We start from the raw sequence: 16,503 nt of genomic DNA, 5'->3' as shown, positions 1-16,503 counted from the left end.
CGTGTTCTAAACCACTGTTCAAAACACAATACACAGGATCATGATAGCTGTAATAACTGTGCAGTACTCCTGACTGGAGACAGTGCTGCACCCTGGAGATGTAAATGTGATCCAACAGTGTGTTTTTTTCTGTGGTGGCTGCCCAGACCAGTTGGGTATATCCTCTTGAGTGAAGAAGGTCAGATATTGGCTTCTTTTCTTTGCACAGAAAATCTTCATTGAAATCTCCACAGAGTATTATAGGTTGGCAATCCATTATTTCCAAAGATTCCAAGAGGCCCAGCAGGTTAGTAAGGAATTGGCCAATACTGTAATCCGGTGGCCTGTAAACAACAGCGATCAAAGCTTGTACAGGGGACTCCAGTTTGACAACCAAGAACTCCAAGTCAGTCACATTGTGATGATACTGCTTTTCAAAGGCCTTGAAATGGTTTCTGACATACAAGGCGACACCTCCACCACTTTTACTTGCAATGTCAGGAAGGTTCGTGTACGAGAGGTGTCTGTTGCGTTTGAACAGCTTGTAGCCCTCCAGCTGGAGACTTTCAGCAACAGAAGAGCCTGAGAGATGAGTTTCAATGAAACATAAACATCTCCAAGTGTCAACTCATGGTGAGATTTGATATCTTCAATGTGAGCTGGTAATCCTTCCGTGTTGTGATGGATAATTGTTAATGTTTGCTGTTTGTCTGTTGTCTGTAGAAGCTTTAAGAGGGGCATAACACTTTCCAGTGATGCATTCTTCATTGAATCCAGGGAGGCTGTGATTTCAGGATCAGCAAAGACCTTCTTCTCATCAAAGTCGGTTATGTACAGTCCTTGCAGTGTAGTCGTTCTACTCAGAGCAACATAGGCCATTCCCGGTTGGAAGACCCGTTTCAATGAGACCACTGCTGACTGTATCGACTTCCCTGACACTTATGAATCGTACATGCAAAAGCCAACTTCAGGGGGAACTGCCTGCGAACAACTCCTTTCTGTCTCAGGTTTTCCTCTACCCTTTCTATGTACACCAAGTTGTCAGCATCACAAGACGACTTGTTACGGTATCTCTGTCCTGCATTTGGATTGTCCAGCATAAGCCCAAGCTTGTTTACCGTAGTAGTACCATTCTCAGTCTGGATGATTATTCTTGCAATCTTGCCAAATGTCCCGTTAACAAGCCCGTCTTCTACATCAATGTTTCTTGTGATCATGATACGGGCACCTTCAGCTGCTTGCAGTGTGTCAATCAGATTGTCTTTGTGTCCTTTGAAAGGTTGGTGTTGCCTCAGCATCACTCCTGTCTTAGGGTCTTTTCTGTAATCGTCGGCATCTATGTTGGTGACGTTTGAATGGAGAACAGACACAGTTGCAGCATTATGTTTGTGAACCTCTTTGTTGGTGGCAAATATGTGTAGCACGTCATTAGGGCAGTGGGTGGGATCTGTAAAAGCCTGAGCAAGCAGAGCTTTGTCATCATTGCTTAAGGTGACAGTCTTCTGCTTGACTCTGATTCTATTCAAAAGCTCAGCAAATGAAATGTCATCCTTCTGTCGCATGATCTCTGTCAGCGTGATCATCTGAAAGTTGTCTTTCCAGAGGTCATTGGTATTTTCCTCAAACACGCAGAGTGGCTTACTTTTTCCCAGCAGGGGGGACCTGGTAAAAGTCTCCTACTGCTAGTACTGACATACCACCAAAAGGTTTCTTACTGCCTTGGATTTGCTGTAATCTCCAGTTGATGTAGGCAAACAGGGGCTTTGAAATCATTGACACCTCGTCAATAACAATGATCTCCGCATTTGACAGCTGTGCCCTCACTTCATCTATTAGATTTCCAAGTCCTTGGTAGGGTGGCTTCAAGCTTCTTGGCAACTTCAGCAGAGAATGCAAAGTGTTGCCTGAAATGTTGAAAGCTGCTGTTCCTGTAAAACGCTGGGCATGGATATGTCTGCTTCCTCACGTAGTCTGGTAAGTTTACAGAGTATCTTTGTCGCCTCAGCATAGATGCACTTTATCAGGTGTGATTTGCCTGTCCCTGCACCACCAGTGACAAAGTAATAGAATGGGTCAGGATTTAGGCCACGCACACGGTTAGCGCACCAGTCACAAACTGAGTAGAATGTCTGAGCTTGTGTCCGGTTAAGGTTTCTGTACATTTTCCGAAGGAAATCAGGGCACATTTGTGGGGCCTTCACAGTAAGCGCAATTCCACCTGTTTGTTTGTGACGTGTATACTCCGGAACATCATCTTGTTCATTCTCATGAAGTGGCTCCCCTTCTTTGCGTTCCTCTATACATTCCAACCTATCCAACTCAGCTTCTGGGCCAAAGGTGTTCCAAGCATCTTCAACAGGGCCGTTTTTTACAAAGTCATCCAAGACTTGTTCCACAATTTTGTTGTTGTTCGAACTTCTTTTGGTTGCTGGTAACAATTGCAGACACTGCTCGGATTGCTTCTTCTCCTGGTAAGCTCACACAGGCGCCTTTGTAAAAATCCTGGTGTGTTGGGAACCTTACAGTTTTCAGTGATGACTCTGAACGGTGGTGGAGGTAGAGTTTAAGCAGTCTGCCGTAGTAGTTCTCGGGGTCCTTCTTCTCTGAGAAGCGTGCATACTTGATGATTGCAGGCTTCCCTCTCGTGCGTTTTTGAATCATTCCCATTTCATTCAATAGGCTGACACGCTTGCTGTCTTCCTTCTGCTTGCCATAGACAACCCTGTAATGGGATGCAAAGTCTGCCAGACACATGGACTCAAACTCTGGTGTTTCGGGTCTGGCTCTGTATTTGTCGACAAAACTCGTCATCCACACATTAAGAGAATCGGCTGGTTTGTTCTGCAATGCACTGAGCGGGAGACTCATTTTCAGTGCGTTGTCACCAGTTGGCAGAAAAACAACCTCACGTGAGCAAGACTTAATTTTCAGGCTGCACGTATGGGCCACAGACTCCTGGGCGCTGACCTCTCTGTGTTTTGAATAAGCCTGAAGAACCTCTTTCATTTCTTCTCGTTCTGTCGCTGTTTCTGGGCTCATTTCTTTGACTATTGTTTTGAGATAGTCACTCAGCTCCCGTTCTGGCTTGGATATGTAGGACAACATGTACATGATGCAACCATACTCATCAAGAATGTACTGGATGTCCATGTTGGCGTTCCAGGCCGTCAGCAAATGTGGATTGTAGTTGTTCACCCAGCAGTCCTTGACATCACGCTTCATTAGAATCACGCTTGAGGAGGTCAATGCCTGAATGTACGAGTTGTACTGATTCAAAGTCATATCACACTGTGCCAGTAGCTGTGACATGTCTTCAAGCTGCACTTTTGGGTTATTAAGCAAATCCCAGACTGGTTTCAGTTTGTTTTTGGCTACTTGTGGTTTCATTGCACAATCTCCTTGTTCTTCTGGCATCGGGTAAGTTATCCTCGTTTTTCTAATAGGTGGCTTTGGAAATCCAAATCTGCATACTCTGTTACCTTTCTTGCATGATTTTGAATGAGATCTGCTGTGCATTTGAAGTTCTGTTACAAATCTGTGAAGTAAGGCCTGTTTGGCTTCATCAGGCAGCTGGCATGAGATGTTATGATGTATAAAGGCACACACCTTGTCATCACTGTCTTGTCCAAATATAGGAGCTCCTGCTACCCAACAGAGACAATGTATATGAGGGCTCCCTCTCATCTGAAATTCAACCCGGTAAAAGTAATCAATAACTTCACCAATTGGCTGTGCAGGACCCAACAGCAGCTCTCGCATCAGAGCATCAACCCGTTTGTCAAACATGCGCATGGTGGTCACTGGGTTGCCTCAAAGAATGTCACACTTTTCAGCCCAGTCTAGCCCCGCAAAATCCACCTTTTGACCTTGTTGTGCCTTTATTGCCGTTATTACCTCTGGCCATCTGAATTCTGCAGCAGAGAAGGTAAGAAAAAATGTTGGCTTACCCAATTGTCTGACCATGGCTAGCAAATTCTTCAGCTTTTTATCCCAGTAAGCTGGACTCCCTCTCAGTGGTTGCATGAACCTTGTGGCATCTCGGTTCGCACCAACCTCTCAACCTCACACTTGTCCTGTAGCAGCTTGTTGGATATTTTCCGTCCATCCCTGGTATTGGGTTTTCCTTTCCTTAACTGGATGGACATGCTGCTTTTGGCCATGTTTCTGTGACAAACTGCGCAAAGAAGAGGTAGCTTGTGTCTCTTGCAAAACGAGTATCAACACAACAAAGCCTTGCATTGAAATACATGCTCGGGGACAGTTTGACTTGTCTTGCCTGGTCCAATGTATTCTGTCCAGTAGGGAACTGAACAGAGAAAGCCATTGCCTCAAGCCTAGGAACTTTAAAGAAGCTGACAGGTGTGTTTCCTTGTGCAGGTGCAATGCTGAATATTCCATCACCGTGTGTCAGTGCTTCCTCTCCAAGGTCAGATGGCTGCAAACAACTGTCTAGGCCAATTCCAGGTCTTAGTGTATCCTTCTCATCCTCTGCATTGGGAGGTTGTTGGTCATGGCCTTCCTGTTGCTCAGAAGCAGCCGGTAAACATGCAGACTGTACCTCTGATGGATCACAATTTTCGATGCGTTCAAGTATCTCCATCATTTCAGTTTCATCACAACTGTCGAGTTCCATCCCATCATCATCATCATTATCATCATCATCATCATCAGCGATTGTCTCATCCACTCTAATTGAAATGTCACTGTAGTCGGGGTGTGTGTCAATGAGTTTTGACAGACCTGCTACTACATTTCCCATGTTGACATTATGAAACAGCTGGTGGCCTTTGTAAGTCAGACGTCTTTTCAGCTTCACTCTGTGTAACTGGGATGTGCTGTGCGATCTTGGTAGAGTATTGACCGTGGTTTCCACCTCGGATGGCACACACACTACAGCGCCATGTATAGCTGCCTGTCGACCTTTGGGAAGTGTGATGATCTTGGCAAATGGCAGTATTTTGGCCAAAAGTTGTCTTTCCAGCACATTCAAATCGCAGAGCTCTGGGGGAATGGGTACCAGCTCCATGTTGTTAGCCACAGCGATGGATGATTTGTGTCCTGCTTTTAAATGTGAATCACAGTTGTGACAAATCCATTCTTTGGTCCTTTCATCTGGTACGGTGCATTGTTCAGGTCCTTGACAGTGATTGTTGCACACATGGCCATATTTCCCTGTCAAACAGGCAGCAACAATGTGTAGATTCTTCTTGTAATTGCTGTGAATGCAATGTTTCACTTGGTTAGGGAAAAGGGTGCGATGACACATCGTGCACACAAATGTTGGCCCAGCTTTAATGCATTCATGGAAAGTGGATATAGCTGTCTGCATTAGGCTGTTGTCCACTGGTTGACTGCATTCCCGCATGACACGAGTCCATCGTCTGTATTTCATTCTTATTTTGAAGGCACATTGCATCTTATGGGTTATGCGAAAATCTGCTTGAGTGTGACGCTTCATTTTCATGTAACTCATGCAATGTTGCAAGTGATGTTTTCTGAAAGCAGGATCATTATGATATTTTCTGGTGATGTATTGATTCTGCTTCAAATTGAAATCGGCATTTGTCGCATATTTTCTGGTGATGTATTGCTTCTGCTTCAAGTTGAAATCGGCATTTGTCGCATATTTTCTGGTGATGTATTGCTTCTGCTTCAAGTTGTAATCTGCATTTGTCGCATATTTTCTGGTCATGTATTGCTTCTGCTTCAAGTTGAAATCTGCATTTGTCGCATATTTTCTGGTGATGTATTGCTTCTGCTTCAAGTTGAAATCGGCATTTGTCGCATATTTTCTGGTGATGTATTGCTTCTTCTTCAAGTTGTAATCTGCATTTGTCGCATATTTTCTGGTCATGTATTGCTTCTGCTTCAAGTTGAAATCTGCATTTGTCGCATATTTTCTGGTGATGTATTGCTTCTGCTTCAAGTTGAAATCTGCATTTGTCGCATATTTTCTGGTGATGTATTGCTTCTGCTTCAAGTTGAAATTGGCATCTGTTGCATATTTGCGAATGATATATTGCTTCTGCTTCAACTTAAAATCAGCATCTGCTCTGTATCGGCTGGTGATGTATGTCCTTTTCTTATTGGTGACAGACATCTTTGTAGCCTTGAAATCACGCCTTCTTTCATTTCTGTGTCTTGTCTTCAGTTTTTGTCGTCTCTGTGCATTTAATTTGGACAATGCCTTACTGTCCTTCCATATGTCCTGTGAGGATTTCGCATCAAGTGACCGTGGAGAATGCTTGCTGTCTGGGAATCCAGTGTGTGTTGCATCTTTGGTCATCTGTGTCACTTTGTTCTCCACATGCTTTGCATTATGTGGTTTGTCAGATTGCACCAGTGGGGACAGCAAACCATCTGACAGACGTCTTGCACGATGAAATGAGACTGGCATGAAGTCATACTACAGTCCATCAATAGGGCCTCTGGTGTCTGTAAGGAGCAATTCATACAAAAACGCAGTGTTAGCGGGATCAGCCCAGATACCTGCTAGCACCTGCGTTTTGCCCCTCCGCCCAGCCCACCCAAGTGCGGTATCGATCGATCACTGTCACTTACAAAACACTAAACACATAACTGCAGCGTTCGCAGAGTCAGGCCTGATCCCTGCGATCGCTAACAGTTTTTTTGGTAGCATTTTGGTGAACTGGCAAGCACCAGCCCCAGGCAGCGTCAGGTTAGCGCCAGTAGCGCTAACACCCACGCACGCACCGTACAGCTCCCTTAGTGGTATAGTATCTGAACGGATCAATATCTGGTCTAATCAGATCTATACTAGCGTCCCCAGCAGTTTAGGGTTCCCAAAAACGCAGTGTTAGCGGGATCAGCCCAGATACCTGCTAGCACCTGCATTTTGCCCCTCCGCCCGGCCCAGCCCACCCAAGTGCAGTATCGATCGATCACTGTCACTTACAAAACACTAAACGCATAACTGCAGCGTTCGCAGAGTCAGGCCTGATTCCTGCGATCGCTAACAGTTTTTTTGGTAGCTTTTTATTGAACTGGCAAGCGCCAGCGGCCTAGTACACCCCAGTCGTAGTCAAACCAGCACTGCAGTAACACTTGGTGACGTGGCGAGTCCCATAAGTGCAGTTCAAGCTGGTGAGGTGGCAAGCACAAGTAGTCTCCCGCTGCCACCAAGAAGACAAACACAGGCCCGTCGTGCCTATAATGCCCTTCCTGTTGCATTCGCCAATCCTAATTGGGAACCCACCGCTTCTGCAGCGCCCGTACTTCCCCCATTCACATCCCCAACCAAATGCAGTCGGCTGCATGAGAGGCATTTTCTTTATGTCCTCCCGAGTACCCCTACCCAACGAACCCCCCCAAAAAAGATGTTGTGTCTGCAGCAAGCGCGGATATAGGCGTGACACCCACTATTATTGTCCCTCCTGTCCTGACAATCCTGGTCTTTGCATTGGTGAATGTTTTGAACGCTACCATTCACTAGTTGAGTATTAGGGTAGGGTACAGCATTGCACAGACTAGGCACACTTTCACAGGGTCTCCCAAGATGCCATCACATTTTGAGAGACCCGAACCTGGAACCGGTTACAGTTATAAAAGTTAGTTACAAAAAAAGTGTAAAAAAAATATATATAAAATAAAAAAAAATAGTTGTCGTTTCATTGTTCTCTCTCTCTCTATTCTCTCTCTCTATTTTTCTGCTCTTTTTTACTGTATTCTATTCTGCAATGTTTTATTGTTATTATGTTTTATCATGTTTGCTTTTCAGGTATGTAATTTTTTATACTTTACCGTTTACTGTGCTTTATTGTTAACCATTTTTTTGTCTTCAGGTACGCCATTCACGACTTTGAATGGTTATACCAGAATGATGCCTGCAGGTTTAGGTATCATCTTGGTATCATTCTTTTCAGCCAGCGGTCGGCTTTCATGTAAAAGCAATCCTAGCGGCTAATTAGCCTCTAGACTGCTTTTACAAGCCGTGGGAGGGAATGCCCCCCCCACCGACTTTTTCTCTGGCTCTCCTGTCTCAACAGGGAACCTGAGAATGCAGCCGGTGATTCAGCCAGCTGACCATAGAGCTGATCAGAGACCAGAGTGGCTCCAAACATCTCTATGGCCTAAGAAACCGGAAGCTACGAGCATTTTATGACTTAGATTTCGCCGGATGTAAATAGCGCCATTGGGAAATTGGGGAAGCATTTTATCACACCAATCTTGGTGTTGTCAGATGCTTTGAGGGCAGAGGAGAGATCTAGGGTCTAATAGACCCCAATTTTTTCAAAAAAGAGTACCTGTCACTACCTATTGCTATCATAGGGGATATTTACATTCCCCGAGATAACAATAAAAATGATTAAAAAAAAAATGAAAGGAACAGTTTAAAAATAAGATAAAAAAGCAAAAAAAAATAAAGAAAAAAAAAAAAAAAAAAAAAGCACCCCTGTCGCCCCCTGCTCTCGCGCTAAGGCGAACGCAAGCGGCGGTCTGTCGTCAAACGTAAACAGCAATTGCACCATGCATGTGAGGTATCGCCGTGAAGGTCAGATCGAGGGCAGTAATTTTTGCAGTAGACCTCCTCTGTAAATCTAAAGTGGTAACCTGTAAAGGCTTTTAAAGGCTTTTAAAAATGTATTTATTTTGTTGCCACTGCACGTTTGGCGCAAATTTTAAAGCATGTCATGTTTGGTATCCATGTACTCGGCCTAAGATCATCTTTTTTATTTCATCAAACATTTGGGCAATATAGTGTGTTTTAGTGCATTAAAATTTTAAAAAGTGTGTTTTTTCCCCAAAAAATGCGTTTGAAAAATCGCTGCGCAAATACTGTGTGAAAAAAAAAAAATGAAACACCCACCATTTTAATCTGTAGGGCATTTGCTTTAAAAAAATATATAATGTTTGGGGGTTCAAAGTAATTTTTTTGCAAAAAAAAAATAACTTTTTCATGTAAACAATGAGTGTCAGAAAGGGCTTTGTCTTCAAGTGGTTAGAAGAGTGAGGGATGTGTGACATAAGCTTCTAAATGTTGTGCATAAAATGCCAGGACAGTTCAAAACCCCCCCAAATGACCCCATTTTGGAAAGTAGACACCCCAAGCTATTTGCTGAGAGGCATGTCGAGTCCATGGAATATTTTATATTTTGACACAAGTTGCGGGAAAGTGACACTTTTTTTTTTTTTTTTTGCACAAAGTTGTCACTAAATGATATATTGCTCAAACATGCCATGGGAATATGTGAAATTACACCCCAAAATACATTCTGCTGCTTCTCTTGAGTATGGGGATACCACATGTGTGAGACTTTTTGGGAGCCTAGCCGCGTACGGGACCCCGAAAACCAAGCACCGCCTTCAGGCTTTCTAAGGGCGTGAATTTTTGATTTCACTCTTCACTACCTATCACAGTTTCGGAGGCCATGGAAAGCCCAGGTGGCACAAAACCAAAGAAAGAAAGTAGACACCCAAAGCTATTTGCTGAGAGGTATAGTGAGTATTTTGCAGACCTCACTTTTTGTCACAAAGTTTTGAAAATTGAAAAAAGAAAAAAAAAAATGTTTTTTCTTGTCTTTCTTCATTTTCAAAAACAAACGAGAGCTGCAAAATACTCACCATGCCTCTCAGCAAATAGCTTGGGGTGTCTACTTTCCAAAATGGGGTCATTTGGGGGGGGTTTTGTGCCACCTGGGCATTCCATGGCCTCCGAAACTGTGATAGGCAGTGAAGAGTAAAATCAAAAATTTTCACCCTTAGAAATCCTGAAGGCGGTGATTGGATTTCGGGGCCCCGTACGCGGCTAGGCTCCCAAAAAGTCCCACACATGTGGTATCCCCATACTCAGGAGAAGCAGCTAAATGTATTTTGGGGTGCAATTCCACATATGCCCATGGCCTGTGTGAGCAATATATCATTTAGTGACAACTTTGTGCAAAAAAAAAAAAAAAAAGTGTCACTTTCCCGCAACTTGTGTCAAAATATAAAATATTCCATGGACTCAATATGCCTCTCAGCAAATAGCTTGGGGTGTCTTCTTTCCAAAATGGGGTCATTTGGGGAGGTTTTGTGCCACCTGGGCATTCCATGGCCTCCGAAACTGTGATAGGCAGTGAAGAGTGAAATCAAAAATTTACACCCTTAGAAATCCTGAAGGCGGTGCTTGGTTTTCGGGGCCCCGTACGCGGCAAAGCTCCCAAAAAGTCCCACACATGTGGTATCCCCATACTCAGGAGAAGCAGCTGAATGTATTTTGGGGTGCAATTCCACATAGGCCCATGGCCTGTGTGAGCAATATATCATTTAGTGACAACTTTTTGAAAATATTTTTTTTTTTTTGTCATTATTCAATCATTTGGGACAAAAAAAATAAATATTCAATGGGTTCAACATGCCTCTCAGCAATTTCTTTGGGGTGTCTACTTTCCAAAATGGGGTCATTTGGGGGGGTTTTGTACTGCCCTGCCATTTTAGCACCTCAAGAAATGACATAGGCAGTCATAAACTAAAAGCTGTGTAAATTACAGAAAATGTACCCTAGTTTGTAGACGCTATAACTTTTGCGCAAACCAATAAATATACGCTTATTGACATTTTTTTTACCAAAGACATGTGGCCGAATACATTTTGGCCTAAATGTATGACTAAAATTTAGTTTATTGGATTTTTTTTATAACAAAAAGTAGAAAATATCATTTTTTTTCAAAATTTTCGGTCTTTTTCCGTTTATAGCGCAAAAAATAAAAACTGCAGAGGTGATCAAATACCATCAAAAGAAAGCTCTATTTGTGGGAAGAAAAGGACGCAAATTTCGTTTGGGTACAGCATTGCATGACCGCGCAATTAGCAGTTAAAGCGATGCAGTGCCAAATTGGAAAAAGACCTCTGGTCCTTAGGCAGCATAATGGTCCGGGGCTCAAGTGGTTAACCTTCCATAGCCATGATGACCCTGATGAAATGATGCCTGCACAGAAATCTCACTTGGTACACATGGATCTTGCATGCCATGGTTTTCAGAAGTGCCCATCACACTGTCACTGTGCTCTTGAACTTGACACTGAGTTGAACATGAAAATGACACCACAGGTTCACTATGTACCTCCTGGGCACATTCACTGTCACAAACCTCCATATCCACTATGCTGCTGTGGGGCTCCGGATCCAGTTTAGTCCAGCGTATCTTTGCAGCTTTAGATCTCTTTCCTTTAGATGGCATGATGATATTTGTGGAAGGAGCTATAATTCCCCTCAGAGCTTTGTTCGAAGAGCTATAATTCCCCTCAGAGTTGTGTTGGAGGAGGAGCTATAATTCTCCTCAGAGCTGTGTGGGAGGAGATACAATTCCCCTTAGAGCTGTGTGGGAGAAGCTATAATTCCCCTCAGAGCTGTGTGGGAGAAGCTACATTTCCCATGAGAGTTGTGTGGGAGAAGCTATAATTCCCCTCAGAGCTGTTTAAAAGGAGCTATAATTCCCCTCACAGCGGTGTGGGAGAAACTATAATTCTTCTCAGAGTTGTGTGGGAGGAGCTCTAATTCTCCTCAGAGCTGTGTGGGAGGAGCTATAATGCTAAGCTGTAATTCCCCTCAGAGCTGTGTGGGAGGAGCTATAATTCCCCTCACAGCGGTGTGGGAGAAACTATAATTCCCCTCAGAGTTGTGTGGGAGGAGCTATAATTCTCCTCAGAGCTGTGTGGGAGGAGCTATAATGCTAAGCTATAATGCTATAATTCCCCTTTGAGCTGTGTGGGAGAAGCTATAATTCCCCTCAAAGCTGTATTGGAGGAGCTATAACTTCCCTCCAAACTGTGTGGGAGGAGCTATAATGCTATAATTGTCCTTAGAGCTGTGTGAGAGGAGCTATAATTCCCCTCAGAGCTTTGTGATTTTTTTTTTTTCAAAAATGTTTTTGTTTTTTTTTCAAAAATGATTTTGTTTTTTTGTTTTTTCAAAAATGATTTTTTTTAATGATTTTTTTAATGATTTTTTTTTCAAAAATGAATTTTTTTTTCAAAAATGAATTTTGTTTTTTTCAAAAATGATTTTTTTAAATTTTTTTTTTCAAAAGTAATTTTTTTTTTCAAAAATATATTTTTTTTTCAAAAATAATTTTTTTTTCAAAAAAATTTTTTTTTTCAAAAATTAATTTTTATTTTTTTCAAAAATATTTTTTTTTTTACACGGGGCGGTCATAATGTTTTGGCTGATCATGGGGTGGTCATAATGTTTTGGCTGATCATGGGGTTGTCAGCTTTTGTCACCTCCCACTCTAGTTTTGAACATTTCGCCATTCATTCCTATGGGACCAATTTCGCCGCAAAAACGACGATATTTCGTGGACCATTCAGGGAAACGTTCCACAAAGTAATAGCACACCAATCGGGAACAATCCGCACGTTTCGGTATATTACTTGTCTCTGTAGTGTAAAAACTGTGGGAGGAGTCTACAAGCATTATCAAGTCTAGCAGATGAAGTCACATGCATTTGGGGTGTCTCAGCATCTTGTGTTTACAACCACTGTTTCCTAGCAACGCTCATGCCCTGTTTATGCTTCACAAATACTGCTCAATACACAGAACACAGGAACATGATAGATGTAGTAACTATTCTGTAATTCAAATGGCCGTATTTTAAAAACTATAAATCCTACAGCGAAGATCTTTATATTGTGAGAATCACAAGACCCAGACCTAGATTTTGATATATAGTATGTCTCTGAAATATTAAAATTGAAGGCACGGTCGCAGTTTAGAAATTGCCCTTCAAATTTGAAGGGGCTAGAGTGTAGTTTCAATGAATGTCAATGGACGGTGTGAGTTGCAAACAAATGGTCATATTGTGAAAACTATCAGGACTATGGCTTAGCCGTGGACATGTTTAGTGGCAGCAGGGATAGCTGAATGTTTTGATATAAGATTTGTGTAGGTGGGCTTGAAAATGAGGGAGTGGCAGCAGTTTAGAAATCATGTTCTGATTTTTCAGCTTTTGTCACCTCCCACTCTAGTTTCCCCATTCATTCCTATGGGACCAATTTCGCCGCAAAAACAATGATATTTCGTGAACCATTTGGCGAAACGTTCCACAAAATAATAGCACACCATTCGGGAACAATCTGCACGTTTCGGTATATTACTTGTCTATGTAGTGTAAAAACTGTGGGAGGAGTTGGGTGGTAAATTTGGCTATAAGAATAATAAGAATAACTAGAAAAGCTACAATTTCTGGGGAAATTGTGAAAGTGTTCTTGCCTCTACAACTGGAGTGGGCGGAGTAACTGGGTGGGGTGGAGTGGCTTGAGTAACTGTGAAAAGTGTTAAAAAGCTTAATATTTTAAAAAGTATAAATAGTAGTAAAAAAGTTCCATCATTAGCTGAAAGAGCTGAACATTTTTTTCAAAAGTAATTTTTTTTTTTCAAAAATGAATTTTTTTTTTTCAAAAATGAATTTTTTTATTCAAAAATGATTTTTTTTTTTCAAAAATGATTTTTTTTTTTAAAGTAATTTTTTTTCTCAAAAATAATTTTTTTTTTCGAAATTATTATTTTTTTTAAGTAATTTTTTTTTCAAAAATTTTTTTTTTTTTTTCAAAAATAATTTTTTTTTTTCAAAAATAATTTTTTTTTTTCAAAAATATTTTTTTTTTTTTCAAAAATATTTTTTTTTGCAAAAATAATTTTTTTTTTCAAAAATAATTTTTTTTTTTCAAAAATATATATATTTTTTTCAAAAATATTTTTTTTTTTTCCATGGGGCGGTCAAAATGTTTCAGCTGATCATGGGGTTGTCAGCTTTTGTCACCTCCCGCTCTAGTTTTGAACATTTCACCATTCATTCCTATGGGACCAATTTCACCGCAAAAACGACGATATTTCGTGAACCATTCGGCGAAACGTTCCACAGAGTAATAGCACACCAATTAAATGACATTGAGGCCGGATTCACACTGGTATTTTTCAGCTTTTCACAAAGTTCCACAAGGTAATAGCACACCAATTAAATGACATTGAACATTTCGCAATTCATTCCTATGGGACCAATATTGCCGCAAAAAACTACGATATTTCGTGGACCATTCAGCGAAATATTCCACAAAGTAATAACACACCAATCGGGAACCATCCGCTCGTTTCGGTATATTACTTGTCTCTGTAGTGTAAAAACTGTGGGAGGAGTCTACAAGCATTATCAAGTCTAGCAGATGAAGTCACATGCATTTGGGGTGTCTCAGCATCTTTCGTTTACAACCACTGTTTCCTAGCAACGCTCATGCCCTGTTTATGCTTCCCAAATACTACTTCATCAAAACTGCCCCATCAGAATTACCCCATCAAAACTGCCCCATCATATTCCTCTATTATAAATCAGTACATGGTGTGTCTGTCCCCTCCCCTGGGCTCTGTAATCAGAGCTGAGATGCTCCAGCCACCTCCCCCCCTGTGTATAACAGAAGCTTTGGTAACCATGGCAACAAAACAAACACTAACAGTACACTCTGATTAATGGCTAAAATTTCCTGAAATGACCTCTAAACAAATGGCCGTATTTTAAAAACTATACATCCTACAGTGAAGATCTTTATATTGTGAGAATCACAAGACCCAGACTTAGATTTTGATGTATAGTATGTCTCTGAAATATTAAAAATGGAGGCACAGTCGCAGTTTAGAAATTGCCCTTCAAATTTGAAGGGGCTAGAGTGTAGTTTCAATGAATGTCAATGGACGGCGTGAGTTGCAAACAAATGGTCATATTGTGAAAACTATCAGGACTATGGCTTAGCCGTGGACATGTTTAGTGGCAGCAGGGATAGCTGAACGTTTTGATATAAGATTTGTGTAGGTGGGCTTGAAAATGAGGGAGTGGCGGCAGTTTAGAAATCATGTTCTGATTTTCCAGCTTTTGCCATCTCCCACTCTAGTTTCCCCACTCATTCCTATGGGACCAATTTCGCCGCAAAAACGACGATATTTCGTGAACCATTCTGCAAAACGTTCCACAAAGTAATAGCACACCATTCGGGAACAATCCGCACGTTTCGGTATATTACTTGTCTATGTAGTGTAAAAACTGTGGGAGGAGTTAGGGTGGTAAATTTGGCTATAATAATAATAAGAATAATATATATGTGAGATAACAATAAGTGGTCTTGCTATGCAAGAACACTTAATAATAATATATATGTGAGATAACAGTAAGTGATCTTGCTATGCAAGAACACTTAATAATAATATATATGTGAGATAAAAGTAAGTGGTCTTGCTATGCAAGAACACTTAACTAGAAAAGCTACAATTTCTGGGGAAATTGTGAAAAGTGTTCTTGCCTCTACAACTGGAGTGGGCCAAGTAACTGGGTGGAGCGGCTTGAGTAATTGTGTGGTTGGAGTGGCAGGAGTAACTGTAAAAAGTGTTAAAAAGCTTAATATTTTAAAAAGTATAAATAGTAGTAAAAAAGTTGAAGTCCCATCATTAGCTGAAAGAGCTGAACATTTTTTTTCAAAAATGATTTTTTTTTTCAAAAGATTATTTTTTCAAAAATATATGTATTTTTTTTTTCAAAAGATTTTTTTCTTCAAAAATGATTTTTTTTTAAATGTTTTTTTTTTCAAAAATGATTGTTAAAATTTTTTTTTTTCATGGGGTGATCATAATGCTTTGGTTGATCATGTTGTGGTCATAATGTTTTGGCTGATCGTGGTGTGGACATAATGTTTTGGCTGATTATGGCGTGGTCATAATGATTTGGCTGATTATGGCGTGGTCATAATGATTTGGCTGATTATGGCGTGGTCATAATGTTTTGGCTGATCATGGGGGGGTCATAATGGTTTGGCTGATCGTGGGGTGGACATAATGTTTTGGCTGATCATGGGGCGGTCATAATGATTTGGCTGATTATGGCGTGGTCATAATGTTTTGGCTGATCATGGGGGGGTCATAATGTTTTGGCTGATCATGGGGGGTCATAATGTTTTGGCTGATAATGGCGTGGTCATAATGTTTTGGCTGATCATGGGGGGGGTCATAATGGTTTGGTTGATCATGGGGGGGTCATAATGTTTTGGCTGATCATGTTGTGGTCATAATGTTTTGGCTGATCATGGGGCGGTCATAATGATTTGGCTGATTATGGCGTGGTCATAATATTTTGGCTGATCATGGGGGGTCATAATGTTTTGGTTGATCATGGGGGGGTCATAATGTTTTGGCTGATCATGTTGTGGTCATAATGTTTTGACTGATCATGGGGCGGTCATAATGATTTGGCTGATCATGTTGTGGTCATAATGTTTTGGCTGATCATGTTGTGGTCATAATGTTTTGGCTGATCATGTTGTGGTCATAATGTTTTGGCTGATCATGGGGGTTCATAATGTTTTGGCTGATCATGGGGGGGTCATAATGATTTGGCTGATCATGGGGGGTCATAATGTTTTTTGGCTGATAATGGGGTGGTCATAATGTTTTGGCTGATCATGGGGGGTCATAATGGTTAGGCTGATCGTGGGGTGGACATAATATTTTGGCTGATCATGGGGGGGTCATAATGTTTTGGCTGATCAT

Source organism: Aquarana catesbeiana, linkage group LG07, assembly GCF_042186555.1.
Source record: "Aquarana catesbeiana isolate 2022-GZ linkage group LG07, ASM4218655v1, whole genome shotgun sequence".
Classification (NCBI taxonomy): Eukaryota; Metazoa; Chordata; class Amphibia; order Anura; family Ranidae; genus Aquarana; species Aquarana catesbeiana.
Note: the sequence above shows the minus strand (reverse complement) of the source record.